Source organism: Camellia sinensis, chromosome 8 (genome assembly GCF_055761805.1).
Source record: "Camellia sinensis isolate YWXY chromosome 8, ASM5576180v1, whole genome shotgun sequence".
Lineage (NCBI taxonomy): Eukaryota > Viridiplantae > Streptophyta > Magnoliopsida > Ericales > Theaceae > Camellia > Camellia sinensis.
In genome coordinates this window covers 7,824,445-7,839,751 of record NC_138968.1, presented here as the reverse complement: position 1 = coordinate 7,839,751, position 15,307 = coordinate 7,824,445, and positions in this window count along the sequence as shown.

The window sequence follows — 15,307 nt, the reverse complement described above, 5'->3', positions numbered from 1 at the left end:
CCAATCCGACTGCATAACAAATGTCAGGGCGTGTACACATCATAGCATACATCAAGCTTCCAACAACATTTGCATAGGGAACACGAGACATCTTTTCATTCTCTTCTTGAGCCTTAGGACCCATATCAAGGCTTAGGCTCTCGCCTTTTGCAACAGGAGTGTCAATGGGTTTGCAGCTCTGCATCTGGAATCGCTCTAGGATAGTCTTAATGTAAGTCTCTTGAGACAAACCAAGAAGTCTCCTAGAGCGATCCCTAAGGATCTTAACAACGAGCACATAGCTTGCCTCACCCATGTCCTTCATCTCAAATGTAGAGAACAACCACACTTTAGTGGCGACAATCATCTCCTTGTCATTTCCAGGCAATAATATGTCATCTACATATAATGACAATATCAGAAAAATGTTCTTGGATCGCTTAACGTACACACAGTGATCTTCATCAATAATCGTAAACCCATTAGAAACAATGGCTCGATGAAATCTCCGATTCCACTATCTGGATGATTGTTTTAAGCTATAAATAGATCGTTGAAGCTTGCAAACTTTGCGCTCCTGACCTACTGCCACAAGGCCTTCTGGTTGATCCATATAGATGTTTTCATCCAATTCTCCATTGAGAAATGCAGTCTTAACGTCCATCTGATATAGCTCTAAGTCCAACTGAGCTACTATGGCCAGGATTAGGCGAATAGAGGCAAACCTTACAACTGGTGAAAAAGTTTCCTCATAGTCCATACCCTCTCGTTGGGTGGAACCTTTCGCCACTAGGCGAGCCTTATACCTTTCTATGGAACCATCCGCGTTAAGCTTGATTTTGAGAACCCATTTGTTCCCAATAGTCTTGCGCCTTGGTGGCAAATCAACCAAGTCCCAGACATGATTTTTCTTCATAGACTCAATTTCTTCATCCATTATAGTACTCCATTCTTTACTAGCAGGGGATGAGAGAGCCTCTTTGAGATTCTTAGGCTCCATCTCATCACTCGGAGCAATCATGAATGCTTCCACTTCAATCTCAAAACGACGACGGGGTATAACTCCACGTTTGCTTTTACGTAGTTGAGAATCCTGAGAATCCTCATCCATTGGATCTAATCCATGGGTAGGTAGATTGCTCTCACTATCCCTAGGAGCCTGAGGAATTATCTCCTCATTCTCTACTAGGCTACTAGGTGCGCCTTCAAGTAGATCCTCCATCTCATAGAGTTCTACTTCTCTAGTTACCTCACCTTTGCTAGGGAAATCCTCCTCTAGGAAATCCACATCTCGTGACTCAATTTCAGTCACACTTCCATCCGGATGCTCCCCAACAAACACATAGCCCTTAGAATGCTCACTATAGTGAATGAAGATACACTTCTTTCCTCTAGGACCCAACTTCCCAAACTTATGAGAAGCGTTGTGTATGTAAGCTGCCGAACCCTAAGGCTGCAAATTGCCCAAATCAGGCTTTTTGCCAGTCCGCATCTCATATGGGGTGGAAGGAACTGATTTGGAGGGCACACGGTTAAGGACGTAGGCAGCAGTCAACAAAGCATCTCCCCAATAAGAAATGGGAAGATTAGCTTGCACCATCATTGATCTAACCATGTCAAGCAATGTGCGATTCCTTCTCTTCGCTACACCATTTTGTTGCGGAGTCCTAGGAATTGTCAATTGCCTGATGACTCCTTTTTCCTGACAGAGCACTTTAAATTGCTCAGATAGATACTCACATCCTCGGTCAGTCCTTAAAGCCTTAATACTCTTGTCTAATTGATTCTCAACCTCATTAACATACCGTCTAAAGCAATCCAATGCTTCTGACTTGTGAGAAATCAAATAGACATGACAAAAACGCGTGCAATCATCTATAAATGTGATGAAATAAGGGGCTCCATGCCTTGCCCTCACATTCATTGGTCCACATATATCAGAATGAATAAGTTGTAATGGGATAGATGCCCTTATGGCTTTCCCAAATGGTTTCCTTGTTGCCTTACCAGCAAGACAGTGCTCACAAGTAGGCAAAGTGACTCTAGTGAGTGGGCCTAAAAGACCTTCTTTAGCTAATCTAGTCATCTTGTCTTGCCCTATGTGGCCTAATCTAGCATGCTATCTCATAGAATCATTATCACAAAAAGATGCAATATTCGAAACAGAGCCATTGACATTTTTATTAAAACTAGAATCATCCACATCCAAAACTAAAAAACCATCTGAAAGATAACCAAAACCATAAAAAATTGTTCCCAAATAAATGCAAACACCATTATTCTCAAAACAGAAGCTAAAACCAAGGCTCATCATGCTAATAACTGAAACTAAGTTTCGCCGAATATCCGGAGCATAAAGAACATCATGAAGATACAAGGTGCGCCCTCGTCCCATTTCCAGCTTGTATGTGCCAATGCCAAGCACCTCCACACTGGTCTCGTTCCCCATGTAAACTTTTCTGCTCCCAGCAGGTACTCGGCGATATTCATCGAACCCTACTATGTCCCTCGCGATATGGTCTGTTGTTCCGGAGTCTACAATCCAAAAATGAGGAGAATGAGCAACTAGTGCTTGACTAGACACAAAGCATTGAATGTGAGAAATTAAGTGAGGGACTACCTTCTTCTGCTCAGGGCAATCCCGAGCGAAGTGTCCTTCTTTGTTACAATTAAAGCATGTCAATTTACCCTTTACCTTCTTGCCACCTCTCTTGCCCCTACGCTTGAAATTTCTAGCACCATTGGGTTTTAGCGCAGCTGCTGCTTGCTTCTTAGGGGCACCTTTTGCTTTTTCACATTTGAACTGAGAAGTCCTACATGAGCTCGACTCAACCACCATAGCAGAACCATCAGACTTAGCTGCCTCAAGGTGCTCAGCCTCTAGCTCCAAATGACGTGATATGTCTTCGAATGTTTTGACACTCTCATTATGCATCATGTTCTGCTTTATCTGCTTCCAAGAATTTGGCAGAGAGCGAATCACAGCTTGTACTTGCTGCTCTTGAGTCAAATTGTGCCCAGCAGCCGCAAGCTCACGTATCATGGCTAACATGACCCTTAAATGCTGCTTCATCGAGTGATGCACCCTTTTTTGATAAGAGTCAAACTCCATAGTCAGCCCACGTAGCTTTGCCAAGGAGGTAGTACCAAACTTTTGTTTGAGAGCTTCCCACATCTCAAATGCAGTCGGGCAATGCTCAAACTCACTAATCAAGTCGTTGTGCATGTTGCTCAACATGGTAAAGCGTGCACACCGATCTTTGTTATGCCAAGTCAGAAAGACTTCAAGATCACAACGATGTTGAGCTGTATTGCCCTGCTCTGGCTCAACCATCACTTGTTCAAGTGTGGTCAACACTTCTTGCTCACTGGTATTGGATCTTACGACGCCATATATCATAATTGTCGCTATCCAATTTCTCTCCCTTAGTTAAGTCTGCCACCACTGTCTTAGCAGTCATTTCTACATACAGAGTAAACAAATGCGCAGGGGATATTAATGATAGTAACACAAAAAATTATTTTGCAGCAAAAAAAAACTAAATTAAATAATGATAATTTTACACATGTCTCAAGATCGAAAATTTGCTATGCTCGTAATCATTTCTTGCGCCTCTAGTGATACTTATCAAAATTTAATTTAATTCCATGTGCAAAAAAAAATTAATCTCCCACTACTTATGGCATATACAAAACATGATAAATTCCATACAATAGCATCTTAATGTAAATTTATAAATAACTCATGCTATATTCATTTAATAATGGAATTCAAATAAACAAATAAATAACTAATCATGCCATTTTAATTGCAACATATTACAAACCCAGAAAATATGTTGTATTCAATATTCAGATTATGCCACAATAAAAAGTACATCATTCTGAAATTTTCTGAAATTTTTTGAAATTCTAAATAACTAATAAACACACATAAAATTAGAAATAAAAAATTCCAGAATTTGATAAACTGAAAAAATTAGACCAGTAAATAGTAAAACATTTCAGAAGTCTACAATAAAAATTTCAACCCCAGAAAATTATTTATGCAATATCAGAAGCATTTTAAAGCATAAATAATGAATTATTATCACAGAAAAAATACTTTTTATTTTCATAAAATTTTCACAATTTTACAGAACATGGAAAAATTAATTCTGAGTCTAACAGTACTAACCACGCATAAAACAAATCTATAATGAATTAATTATGACCATTTAACGCGATTCAAAATTAAAAACAAAACAAACAGTGCCTTATGCATCAGCAGCCAAGCTAGCCAAGCCGACGGAGGAAAACGACGCGGCTCAGCTCCCTGCTTGGCACGCGGCTCCGCACGCAGCGCGCTTGTGTGGCGCGGAGGGCGCGTGCGTGGACAGCGTCGTTGATGCGCGCGTGGCGCGTGGAGGCGTGTCGGAAGTGCGTCTGGCGCGTGGCAGCACGTGGCAGTGTCTCACTTTGTCAGGTGGCGCGTGCGGACCACGCGCCGCCTTCCAGGGTGTTTTCTGGTCCAATTTCGGTACTGCCAGACTCCATTTTTTAAAATAAAACCATTTATGGTATTAAAAAGACATTAATGAACATAAAAAATAGATATTTATGCTCTTAATCTAATGAGAGTAAACATTTTTCTCCTTTATAAACATTCATGTATATAATATGTACATATATATATAAAAATATAAATATACACATGATTAAAGAAAATACAAAAATACCCATTCATGCTCTGATACCGATGTGAATCATAGGTAAAACGCAGCGGATGAAAAATTATGGGCATATCTTTATTCAGCAGAGTCTGAATTGAAGGATCTCGTAGGTAAATCACGTGCTTCCTGAATCTGATCAATCAACCCAGCAATAGAGTGATATTATAAAATGAATATCACCCACACAAGTCACAGTGCAAAATGACTCTTGATCGTTGTATTTTGGGACAGAGTCAGTATATAGGTAAAACATACGACATACGTTATTATTCTCTTAATCACCCACATCCCATATTATATCAGATATATAGGATAATAATAAATCTATCCATATCAGTTATATCAAATATATAAGATATCTATATCATCTATCCATATCAGTTGATATGATAAATATAGATATCTTGAGTGGTTATCCAAATAGGTTTTGAATTCAAATTCAAATTTATTTGGATAAGGTTCAAAAGGTTCAAAGAAGGATCAAGCCACATGGGCGACCAATTTTTAACAGTTAGGTTACCCAACTTTAAATACTTTCAAGTTTCACCAATCACCAAATATCGTGTCTCATTGTTATTTCCTGTTACGTAATATCAAGTCGTAAGTTTTATTTTCTTAAAACAAATTACAGATTAATAAAAATGTTTTTAATTATTAAATTGTATAAGATTTATCATTGAATTGAATTTTGTTTTTGGAAAATTACACTCCATTGTGATCTTCCCATATTTTTAAGCACCACTTAGTCTTGCTTTAAGCTATCAAATAAATTCCAGGGGAAACATCATATCAGTAGGACAGTTAAAGATTATTTATATGTTTTGGCGTTATAATTTTACTGTGTGTACTGTGTAAATTTTTTATGTGTATTATACAAATTCACATTATGTGTCAAAATTATACCACAAATTTTTTTTTTTACCTCTAATATAATAATTTATCCATTGTCCCACGGATTTGATATTTTTCCTAAATTCTACAACTCTAGAAAAAATAAAAACAAAAAACACTTTGCCTACGAGAAGTTATCATGAGCATTATTCTATATTACATAAATCATGATATTTATCATGTTATTTTCTCATAAAAGATACAATACAATAAAATTTATTATTTTAATTAATAAAATATATAAGGGTGCTTTGACAATCAAATAAACAGTTAATTTTTATTTTTTTATCTATTTTGAACCACATCATCTCTCATATTTTTTATTCATAAAAAGATAAAATAAATTAAAAAATTAACTTTTTATCAACTTCTTAAAACATTACATAATGAAGCACCATTTAAATTTACCCCAAGCAAACTATTTTAATTTCTCCTAAGCCTGCTGACGGTGTTTGGCAAGATTTGATTTTGAATTTTTTTTACTAAAAGACAAAATTTTTGCAAAATTAAAAAAAAAATAAATTCAAATAAAATATCACATTCAATTTTATAATCATTTTATTTTTTTCTTACAAACATCACATCTAATCATAAAAAAATTAAATTATTTTTTTAAATATCAAAAAAATTTTATCTAATAATATCTTACATCTAAAAAAAACTACACTGTCCAAAAATTGGACGTCGAAGGATAGAAAGAAGATTGATAGGTGGATAGAGAGAGAGAGAGAGATAGGTGTCATTAATAAGTCTTGTATACCACCTAATTGCCTGGCAACACCAACAATATTGTCAAATCCAATATCACATCAAATCATTTATCATCTCTCTAATTTTTTTATTTTATTTTATTTATCTGCGAACTAATAGGCGTGCGAAGTGGGCAGCCAGCCAGCCAGATTGGCGTCAGGATCCTCTGAAGTGAAATGGTAGAGTGATCCTCTACAGTGAAAGTTTTGAACGCGACACCTGTCCCACTAAAGAGGTAGACCGTTGAGATCTTCCTACATCAAAACGACGTCGTTTTGATGAAAAGAAAAAAAAAATTTCTTCACTTCAGATAGGGGAGAGAGAGAGAGAGAGAGAGAGAGAGAGAGAGAGAGAGAGAGAGAGAAAGAGAGAAGCATCGAAAAAGAAGAGAATAAGAGAGGCGCCACAACTGCAAACCCCTTCCTCACCATTGTCGAACCCACCAACCCTTTCCTCTCTTTCCCATTCCCTGCAAAACAAGATTTGGGGAAGAATCTTTTATCTTTTGGCAAGTGAAGCTCTGAAGAAAAAAAAATCTGGGATTGTTTCACATGGAATGGAAAGCAGATATGAAAGAAAAAAAAAAAAAAAACAAACAAAAATTGTGATTGCTTCACTCATTAAATCAAAGAAAGTAAAGATCACTGTATTATATAATATGAGTGAAAACATTAGATGTAAGAACATGAGATCTACAGAAAATAAGTAAAATTTTTAAATAAAATAAAATCATTTTCAGATTAGATGTACAGAAAATAAGGGAGGAAAAAAAAAATCATAAATAAACTAATCTCTGTACATGGTCATGGTGGAATTTCCAAACCCACCTGATAATTTTTGCTTTCTCTTCCATGGAGTCAGTCTTGGACTCTTGAGGGTTTTTTCTTCTGTCAAAGGCATGGCAGCGGCGGCGACGGGAGGGTGGGAAGGGGCGGAGCGAGGTGGGGCGGCGATGTCCTGCTCCTCCTCTCAGCCCTCTCTGTCTCTCATGCTTCATATTTGCAAGAGATGTTTTGAATTAAAGCTGTTTTTTTTTTTTTTTTTTTTTTTTTCAAATTACTCACCAAAATGACGTCGTTTTGGTGAGGTTTGATTTCAACCGTTGGATAGAGTACTTTAGGAGATCACTCTAGGACTTTAACTCTAGAGGATCCTAACGCGCCAGGCGGAGCCCCGGTTTGATTTTCATTTTGAGATTAAAAAATCACAAAATGATAAAATTTGGTATAAAAGTTAATAAAATAAAATATTATTTTTTATCTATAATTATTCAATTTTTTTAATAAAAGTAAAAAAAAGTCACAATATAAAAATCAAACGAGGTTGAAAAAATTAAGTTAAAAAAGTTTTAATACAAAAAAAATTTACTACTCATGCCAAACGAAACTTGACACTGGTTCTTTGGTTTTTAAAATATTTGGGCTCAGCTTTGAAAAAACAATAAAATATCTGAAGCATTACGAGATTTATATTGTATTTTTTAACCATATTAATTTATTCTATTTTTATTTAGTTATTTGTTAGTCTTAAAACATCTCCAACGGTGAACTAAATTTTTCATTAAATTTGAGTAAAAAAAAGTTAATTTTCTCAATCTGATATGGCTTGCTTCAACCGTACATCAAAAGAGAAGTGGTCGACCGGTTGCTTGACCGGCCGGTCGACCGGTAAGGCTAATTTTTTTTTTATAAATTTTTTTTGAACCGTTTGAACTAGTAATTTAAACCATTTGAACCAGTTCGCAGGTCAATTTTTGCATGAGCTAGTCGACCGGTTGGTCAACCTGATGGTCGACCAGGGGGTCAACCACGTGGTCGACCACTTAGTGTAAAATTTTCACAAATTTCTGCTTTAACGACTATGCACAGTGAATTGGTGAAAGGAGCAAGTCGTCCTCAGTTTGATGAAACCTTTAATGTTTTCTCAATTTGATACCAATTTGCTGAAACCATTAGAGCTCCAAAAAGTGATTTTTTTACCAAATTTCAAATCTGATGCAAGATTTGATGAACCGTTGGAGATGGCCTTATATAAACAAATGATTTCCATTACATTGAAATAAATATTTTTTGTTTTTGATTATTTTCGTGTCTATGCATTATTTATATATTTATATTTGTTTTGTCTATTGTAATTTAGTTTTACTAAAAAAATAAATTAATGTAATAATGTTAAATTTATAAAAGTTATTATATTTTTCAAAGCTGGTAAAATAGGCATGCCTAGGATTCTATGAGCTCTGTTGATCCATGTGATCTTCTGTATTAAAAGGTTATTATTGGAGATCGGATGATTTTTTATTTGGTGAAAGCATAATTTATCTTCATAAGCAAGAATTTTTGTAATATTTTAATCATAAAATAAATTGGTATGTATTGCATTTTATCTGTGGGATAAAATTGGCTATGCGTTAAAAAATGTAAAATTTTGTTTCTAAAAATATTTTCTAAAAAATATATTTTAAAATTTTTTCCAACTTTGGTACCTTAAAATAAAAATCAATAGAAAATATTTTCTATAATCAATAAAAAAAATTTATTCGAGTAAAAAATATTTTTATGAACCAAAATTTTACCGATACTACTGGCACATTGAACTAGCCGATGCCAACCATGCCAGCTTCAGGAGGCCTCATTCGGGACAACCATAGCAACTGGGTCATGTTTATGTAGATACATAGGTAAAACCTCCAGCTGAATTACAAAATTGTGGATTCTTAGAGATGGTCTAAAACTATTGACTAGCATGACCCATGAAGCTGAATCAGTTTGATTTGCTATTCTTTAGGATTGACTGAATCAGTTTTAGTTGTTGCTATTCTTTAGGATTATGAAGATTTCCTCATGCTAATTTTCAGGCATTTAGCTGTTATGATCAACATGTAGCAGATTTTTCTGCAAATTCAGTTTTCATTATGCTGTATAAATAAACAGCTTGTTGCTCAATAAAATTTAACATTCTGCAGTCTCAAAAATTAGCTTCTTTCATTATCCTTAGTTTTTTGATTTCCTATAAAACCAACAGATTGGTATCAGAGCTGTAATCTTGAGGGACCTGTGAGAGAGTTCAAACACAAATGAATTCAGAAAATTCATTCACTGCAATTGCACCTCCAGTGTTTGACGGAACAAATTATCAGGTGTGGGCTGTTAGAATGGAAGCCTATCTTGATGCTAATGATCTATGGGAAGCTGCTGAACAAGTATATGAAGTTCCACCTCTGCCAGACAATCCAACTCTTGCACAAATCAAAAATCAGAAGGAGAGGAAGCAAAGAAAATCAAAGGCAAGAGCAACCTTGTTTGCAGCAGTCTCATCCAACATTTTTACCAGAATAATGACGCTAAAAACAGCCAAGGAAATTTGGGATTTTTTGAAGCAAGAATACGAAGGAAATGCAAGGATCAAAGGGATGCAAGTAATGAATTTGATTCGAGAATTTGAGATGCAAAAGATGAAAGAATCAGAAACAATCAAGGAATATTCTGAAAAACTTTATGGCATTGTCAACAAAGTAAGACTCCTTGGTACTGATTTTTCTGACTCTAGAATTGTTCAAAAGATCCTAGTCACAATTCCTGAAAAGTTTGAGGCTACAATTTCATCTCTGGAAAACTCAAAAGATATGTCAAGCATTACCTTGGCAGAATTGTTGAATGCACTGCAGGCACAAGAACAAAGGAGGCTTATGAGGCAAGAAGGATCTGTGGAGGGTGCTTTTCAAGCCAAATCACAGAACAATAATGGTGGAAAAAACAAAAAAAGGCAGAACAAAAACAAGCAGCCTGGAGGTTATGCAAGCAACAACAAAAATAGCCAAAGCAGCAACACTCAAGTCTTTCCACCTTGCCCCTACTGCAAAAAAACAAATCATCCACAGCATAAGTGTTGGTGGAAGCCAGATGCAAGATGTCACAAATGTGGTCAGTTAGGGCACATGGAAAGAATATGCAAGACTCAACAGCAACAAGGAGAAGCCAAGGCTGCAGAGGATCAACCTCAAGAAGAGCAGTTGTTTGTGGTATCATGCTTTGCCACCAACAGCTCCACAGAAAGCTGGCTTATAGATAGTGGTTGTACAAACCACATGACTTATGATCGAGAGCTTTTCAGAGAGCTTGACAAGACTGCTATTTCTAAAGTCAGAATTGGAAATGGAGCACATATTGCAGTAAAAGGCAAAGGAACAGTAGCAATTGAAGGCTGCACAGGTTTGAAATTAATTTCTGATGTTTTATATGTTCCTGAAATTAATCAAAATCTTTTGAGTGTTACTCAGTTGTTGGAAAAAGGCTATAAGGTGCTGTTTGAAGACAAAAACTGTGTGATTAAAGATACAAAAGGCATAGAGGTGTTCAAAGTTCAAATGAAAGGCAAAAGCTTTGCATTGGACTTGATGAAAGAGGAGCAGACTGCTGTACATAAAGATGATAGCAATACAGTACTTTGGCACAAGAGATTGGGGCATTTCCATCATGCCGCTCTACTTTTCATGAAGAAGAACAATCTAGTGAAAGGCTTGCCTGAATTAGAGGAGGAGCCTCCTAAATGTGCTGCCTGTCAATATGGGAAGCAAACCAGGCTTCCTTTTCCACAAAACAAGGCCTGGAGGGCTACACAGCGGCTGCAATTAATACACACAGATGTGGGAGGACCAAAGAAAACACCATCATTGAATGGCAGTAAGTATTATATTGCTTTCATTGATGATCACTCAAGAATGTGCTGGATTTATTTTATGAAGCTTAAATCTGAGGTTGCTGACATCTTCTGGAAGTTTAAAGCTTGGGTTGAAACTCAAAGCAGATGCAAAATGCAGGTGATCAGGTCTGATAATGGAACTGAATATACCTCTGGAAAATTTAATAAGTTTTGTGAAGATGCAGGCATCGAACATCAGTTGACAGCACCTTACACTCCTCAACAGAATGGCGTTGTGGAGAGGAAAAACCGGACAATTATGGAGATGACAAGGTGCTTGCTTCATGACAAAGGGTTGCCAAAGAAATTTTGGGCCGAGGCTGTAAATACAGCAGTTTTTCTGCTAAACAGATTGCCAACAAAAGCTTTGCAGAAAAAGACTCCATTTGAAGCATGGTTTGGCTACAAACCTAAGTTGCTTAATTTGAAGACATTTGGTTGCCTATGTTTCTCTTATATCCCTCAAGTTAAGAGAGACAAGTTGGACAAGAAAGCAGAATCTGGGATTTTTGTAGGCTATAGCTCAATTTCAAAGGCCTACAGGATCTACTTACCACAAAGCAACAAAGTAATTGTCAGCAGGGATGTTCAGTTTTTTGAGTTAGATAACTGGAGTTGGGAGAATGACAAGAAACTTGAGATTCAGGAGGAGAATGATGATGTGGATGATGAACCTGTTAGAGGAACCAAATCACTCTTTGACATTTATCAGAGGTGTAATGTTGCGGTAATGGAGCCTGCAGGGTATGAAGAAGCTGCAACTGATCAGAAGTGGATAGCTGCAATGAAGGAGGAGCTAAAGATGATTGAAAAGAACCAGACATGGGAGTTAGTAGACAGACCTAAACACAAGAAAGCTATAGGAGTCAAGTGGGTTTACAGAACCAAGCTCAATCCTGATGGTTCTGTAAACAAGCACAAGGCAAGACTTGTTGTCAAGGGATATGCCCAGATGTTTGGGGTAGATTTTTCTGAAACTTTTGCTCCAGTTGCAAGGTTGGATACCATAAGGATGTTGCTGGCTCTTGCTGCACAAAAAGGTTGGGTCATACACCAAATGGATGTCAAGTCAGCTTTTTTGAATGGATACTTAGAGGAAGAAATTTTTGTGGAGCAACCTGAAGGGTTTGCTTTTCAAGGACAAGAGGAGAAGGTATGTCGACTGAAAAAAGCCCTGTATGGTTTAAAACAGGCACCAAGGTCCTGGTATAGCAGAATTGATGCACACTTAGTGAACTTAGGCTTTGAAAAAAGTCTGAGTGAATCTACTTTATATATCAAGAAGGCTGATGATGAAATACTTGTAGTATCTCTGTATGTTGATGATCTACTTGTTACAGGAAGTAGTAAGGAGTTGATTGACAAGTTTAAAGAAGAAATGAAAGATGTCTTTGAAATGACAGACCTTGGGAGGATGACATTCTTCCTTGGTATGCAGGTACATCAAAAGCAAAATGAAATTTTTCTATGCCAGCATAAATATGCAAAGGAAATCCTCAAGAAATTCAACATGCAAGAGTGCAAGCCAACTGCAACTCCAATGAATCAAAAGGAGAAGTTTTGCAAAGAAGATGGAGCTGAAAAGGTCGATGAAAGGCTGTACAGGAGCCTAATAGGCTGCCTAATGTATTTAACTGCAACCAGGCCAGATATCATGCATGCAGTGAGTTTGCTATCAAGGTATATGCACTGTGCTAGTGAAATTCATTTTCAAGCAGCAAAAAGAATTCTTAGATATGTTAAGGGCACAATTGATTCTGGAATAAGGTTCAATCAAGTTAAAAACTTCAATCTCCATGGTTATTCTGATAGTGACTGGGCTGGATGTGTTGATGATATGAGAAGCACCTCAGGTTACTGTTTTAGCTTTGGTTCTGGAATTTTTTCATGGTGTTCTAAGAAGCAAGAAGTCATAGCTCAATCCACAGCAGAAGCAGAATATGTAGCTGCTACTGCTGCTGTGAATCAAGCCCTTTGGATCAGGAAACTCATGACAGATTTGCATATGGAACAACAAGAAAGCACACAAATATTTGTGGATAACCAAGCTGCAATTTCAATTGCTAGTAATCCAGTGTTCCATGGCAAAACAAAACACTTCAAGATAAAGTTTTATCTGCTAAGAGAGGTGCAAAGGGAAGGAGAAGTGCAGCTGATCTACTGCAAAACAGAGAATCAAAGTGCTGACATCCTAACAAAGGCACTTCCAAAGATTAGATATGAATTCTTGAGGAAGAAGCTTGGTGTATGCAGCTCCAGAGTCAAGGAGGAGTATTGACTAGCATGACCCATGAAGCTGAATCAGTTTGATTTGCTATTCTTTAGGATTGACTGAATCAGTTTTAGTTGTTGCTATTCTTTAGGATTATGAAGATTTCCTCATGCTAATTTTCAGGCATTTAGCTGTTATGATCAACATGTAGCAGATTTTTCTGCAAATTCAGTTTTCATTATGCTGTATAAATAAACAGCTTGTTGCTCAATAAAATTTAACATTCTGCAGTCTCAAAAATTAGCTTCTTTCATTATCCTTAGTTTTTTGATTTCCTATAAAACCAATCTAGAGCTCACAAATATTAAAAATGAATTTGATGCTTTGATTATTGTAAATCCGATAAGGAATAACTGTAACGAACAAGATTATCTTAAATTAAAAACATCATATAATCTGATAATTTTTCCGCAACCTAATACTTTCGCCAAATAAACTTTTTAAGTTATCCCGCCCAAAACAAAAACAATTTTTTATTTTTTTTATACTCTCTATTTCGCAGATAAAATGGATATCTCCATTTCATTTAACAAGGTTGCAAAACCAACCATTCATGACAATGAAGACATGATAAGTACTAAAATTTTCTGTAACCATTTTGAATTTCAAATAGAGAAGTGTAGATGTGAATCTTTTATCTATTCGTGGAATTATGGGAGACATTAGTCCACAGAAAACAATAAGATCAATTGACAAGAGAGAAGATTAAAAAAGCACCTAGAACGCCAAGTGTGCTTATTCATTTAAACTTTTGCAGCATCTCCATATACCCTGAACATGAAGCTACCCTCACTACAAAAATTTCAACTTTTTAATGCCGTTTCAAAAAAAATTTAGCGACGGTAAATAATTTTTAGTGATGGTAAATGGGAGGTCACAACAGGAGCGTTACAAAAATGTTTGCCGTCACCTTTTTTTGCGACGGCAAATGTGGCCGTTTGCGACGGCATTTTACTATCGCCTATAATATGTAAAAAATTAAGACCTTTTGCGACAACAATGTTGTACGGTCGCTAAAAGTTTTATTTGAGACAGCAAAAAAAATACTGTCGCGAAATATTTTTTTGTTGCGACAACATGATCGCTGTCACCAATTTCTTTTGCGATGGCATTGCCTATGTTGCCAAGAAAATAGGTTTTAGTTCTAATGTTTTTTGCGACGGTGTGATGCCATCACACCAAAAAAAAAAAAAAACTGTAATAAAATTATTAAAAATATTAAAATTACCTATATTACATGAAAAAAATGAAAAAATAAACCAATAATTGCATAATAATATAAAAATTCTTGTATAGAAATAATAATTTTTCCACAATAAAAATATTCTTGCATTTATAATTACACATCAACAAAATTACTCCACTACATAATGTTCCATAATACATATATAATGTTTAAATACATAATGTTGTTCACAATTCAAAATAACATAAACCAAAAACAAAAGTTTTCCTCATCATTCTCCACGGGTAACAAAAACAAAAGTTAGTTACATTCTTCACATACATGCATTCCACAAGAAAAAAACTCCTATTCGGGAAATATAAGAAAACAAAAAATAAAAATAATTAATGATAATATAATTATGTATTAATATGTTAATTACAAAAAAACATAAAAATTTAACTACTATACAACTACAAAGATAATTAAGTAAATAATTTTGCCTAGATTGAAATCTGGCTCTAACCGAGAACCTGATTCGAGTTCCGTCTTCTCCCACAAGTCTAGGCAGTCGTATGTGCCAAGTTTCGTGATAATCCGACGTTGTTGGGTGATTTTGGTATGTCAACATCTCGAATTCTAAGTTTTTTAAAAAACTAGTTTGCCTAGACCGAAATCTGGCTCTAACTCCCAAACTGAGAACCCGATTCGAGTTCCGCCTTCTCCCACAAGTCTCTCATGCCTAGGTGATCATGTGTGCTAAGTGTTGTGCTAATCCGACACTGTTTGGTGATTTTGGGACGTCAACACCTCGAATTCTAAGTTTCTTAAGGAACT